Source organism: Gorilla gorilla, chromosome 15 (genome assembly GCF_029281585.2).
Source record: "Gorilla gorilla gorilla isolate KB3781 chromosome 15, NHGRI_mGorGor1-v2.1_pri, whole genome shotgun sequence".
In the NCBI taxonomy this organism is placed as follows: domain Eukaryota; kingdom Metazoa; phylum Chordata; class Mammalia; order Primates; family Hominidae; genus Gorilla; species Gorilla gorilla.
Window position 1 is genome coordinate 113,885,319 of NC_073239.2, and position 3,903 is coordinate 113,889,221.

The window sequence follows — 3,903 nt, forward strand, 5'->3', positions numbered from 1 at the left end:
CAAAAGTAAACTCCGTTGTGTTAAGCCACTAGATATTTAGGTTGCTTACTTCAACTGGTCTATCTAGGCCAGTCAGAAGCAATACATAGATGTTTGTGACATTGAATTTAATAAGTGACTTTTAAATGAATAGTTTATTAAGAAATGTCCTGGAGAGGCTCCATGAAGCTTGTGGAGCTGCAGAGGCAGACAGGAATTCTTAGAAGAGCCACCTTGGACATCTTCATCTTTCCTTTCAGCCCAGTTGGTGTGTGATCCCTAAATTACCTCTCACCACTGGACCTCTTGTTCCCAGCATGTTCACTGAGAGCACCTTAGCTCTCTGCATGTCACCTATCCTCTTCACCCTCCCTTTGATCACAGTCAAACTCTTGGGAGCCCTTGCAAAGATCAGTTATTTAGAACCAAAATCACAGGAAGATGCATATGATAGTGAAAACCTAGAAATAATGTAAATGCCTGACCATAAGAGATAGATTCAGTAATTTATGACATATTCATAAATTGAAACAGCCTTTAAATGATGTGGGGAAAAAAAGGATAAATGAAAATGTCCATGATATTTTTATTGAGAAAAGAAGCAGATTACAAACTAGTGTTTAAAACTTAAAAGATGTAGATTTTCACGTAAGAAACATGCTATAGAAATGTGTAAATGTTGCCCCTTGAGTCTGCTCCAATTTTGCTAAAATAAAGTCTTTGATTTCAGAGTTCTCTCTTCTACCCTTGCAGCTTGAATTCCCATCAGTGTGCTGAGGGCTCCCAAATCTAGATTCCTTCCCAAGATTTCAGCATTTTCCAAATGGTCAGTTTATCACTGCCTTCTAAAACCTGCTCTTTCTTTATGTTGCTGTCATAGTCAGTAGTTCTACTATTCTACCAGAAACCTGGGAATCATTTAGGATTTCTCTCTCCACTTTACAAATCCAGCCAGTTAACCAATTTCTGTTGATTATTGCTTTCTAACATCCGTTAAACCTGTTCACTTCTCCTGATCTCTTTCAGCACTTTCTCTTGGGCTGTATTATTTCATAGGTGGGAGTTTGCAGCAGACTCCTCTCTCATCACCTTGCTTCCATTATCACTGCCCACTTTGCTTGCACACACTGAAGCCAGAGCAATCTTTCTACCATGCAGACCTGGCCATGTCGTTCCCAACTTCAAACCCTCCACCTTGAACATAATCTAAACTCTTAGCAAGACATTTGATACCCCAAAGGGCCTGCTCCAGCCTTACCTGCGAATCATCACTTTTTGACTCACCTCTGAGCTCATCTATCCTTCCATCCATTCATGTATCCATCCATCCAATTCCCCCATATATCCCCCATCCATCCACCCATCCATCCATTTCTCCACCTATACATCCATCTATTCATCCCCCAATCTGTCTACCCAAACATCCCCTATCCATCTACATAGCCATCCATTTATCCATCCATCCATCCATCCGTCCATCCATCCATCCATCCATCCATTCCCCTAACCATCCACCTAACCATCTAACTATCCCTCCATCTATCCATCCACCTATCCAACCAACTATCCCTCCACCTATCCATCCATCTACCCAACCTCCCATCCATGTATCCATCCATCCATCCATGTATCCATCCATCCATCCATCCATCCATCCATCCATCCATCCATCCCCCTATCCATCCCCCTTTCCATCCACCTATCCATTCACCCATCCATCCAACTATCCCTTCACCTATTCTTCTATCATTCCCCCATGCATCGACCTATCCATCCCCCATCCATCTACCTAACCATCCCTTCATCCATCTACCTATCTATTCCCCATCCATCTACCTATCCATTCACCCATCTATCCAGCTATCCATTCCCCTATCCATCTACTTATCCATCCATTCATCCATCCAGCTATCCATCTATCCAATAAAATCCAACAGCACTCCATTATGCATCCATGTGACTTGGGTATAAAAATATTTTTGTTCACTGGGACAAGCAACAATTCCAGAGGTCCCATACAGGAAATTAAAGACAACAAAATGAAACAAAGCAAAGCATAGCAAGACAAAAAATTGGTGATTCTAACTTCCTTTCTGAATGCTTCCCATTTTGTGGCCTTGAGTTAATTTTTCATGATGGTATATCTCACCTGGGAGGGTATACCTCCTCCCAGTTTCTGGCTCTTTGCTTGGGGTGAAAATGCCATTATTTTCATTGGAGACCAGTGAGAAATTCACTTGTGGGGTGACTTTGTGAAATGTCTCTGTGACAGCCTCGGCTTGGCAAATGGGACCATCTCTCAAAGTGCTCATGGAAATATTTGTACAAACACACAGAGAAAGAATTATTTCATTCTGGAATTTGTGTTTCCTTGATCTTGGTGAAGTTAAAGGAAGAAAGGAAGAAACAAATCATGAAGATGGAAGATGAGGTCAGGAAGAAAAGTTTATTTTATTATAGGCTCTCAAGAAGAAATTTACAAACATTTGGATTTATTTTTTCTTTTTTTTCTTTCTTTCCTTTTTTTTTTTTTTTTAAATACCAGAGTAGGCCTTTGTCCATGTGTTGTTCACTTAGGAGCTTATTTATTATTTATTTATTTTAATGATGGAAACTCCCATCCAAGGAGGTGCAGAGCCCTAATGAGAACTCGCAGCATCCGGAGCGCTTCCAGCATTCTGCCCTCAGCCCCGTGCATCCCGAGGCTTACTGGCATGCATATGCCTCATTACGGACACATGCCCTGTCATGTGTTATTCCTCACTTAGTGACAATTTGTCACTGTCACCCTTGACATGTCACTCCTCGGCAGACGGATTTGACTCTGGTGCCAAGTCTGACACTTAGATGAGAGGCAGTTGTAATCTGAATTGAAATAACGGGTCGAGAGTGGCTAATTTCACTCTGACATAATTCTAATACCACGTAAAGAGAGAGAAGTGCGGTATTTAAAGGGGAGTTTTTTTTTTTTTTTAAATAAAGCTTTGGCCGCCCCTCCCCTTGCTCTGAGTCTGAGTATTCAATTATTCTTTAGGTTAATGCTTTTATTTTTGAAGGATTAAGTCTTGGATTTTAATAACATGCATTTTCAATTAAGTGCACTAAGGTCCATGGATATAACTATTACTTAAACTATAAGTAATGGTTGCCTGTAAAAATTAGGAAACACTGTGCTTTAGATAAATTACATTCAAATTAGTTCTTATTATAAATGGGATAGAAAATGGATTTTTTAGCTCTGGCTGGCCAAAGAGCCAACATTTGTATCTACTTCATTTGTTTAAATATATTTCAAGCCAGATTGAAATCCATACGGCCTGACATTAATTGAGTGCTGCCACATCAACGTATTCAAGTTTCATAAACCACTGAAGAGTGAGTTTTTACTGGCTAGAATTAGAAATATTCCAACCCTCTTATGCTAAAATGGTATTGTTTATGTAGCGATTCTTTAAGCCATCATTAAGTGGTATAACTCTTAATAAAATGCATTTAAACAGACCATATGCAGAGTATGGCTGTGTTTTTAAGAAATTGCATTTTTTTTTCACTAAATAGATGATTATGTCTTTTTTCTTGTGGGGAGTGATTCTTTTGTACAATATATTTCAGTAAATACTGCTTTTCTTTTGCAAAGAGATGAGACAGATGCAAGATTACTGTCAATTTTTCCTGTCTTCTCTCCACCCCCCCTTCTTTTCTGGGGGGTGGGAGGAGACAAAGTGGGGACCGTTTCAATATTTGTCCTGGGAGAGAGGGTGGTAGTGGGCAAACCTGTGGTCAATTGCCTGCAAGGAGTCACTGTGGTACTTGGTTTTATTTTAATGAAGCCAGAATCAATATGCTCAATTCCAGTGAGAATTATAAACAGTGTGTCCTTCAGAATTCCTGAGTTATGACCGAGATGTTCTCTCCTATAGGTGG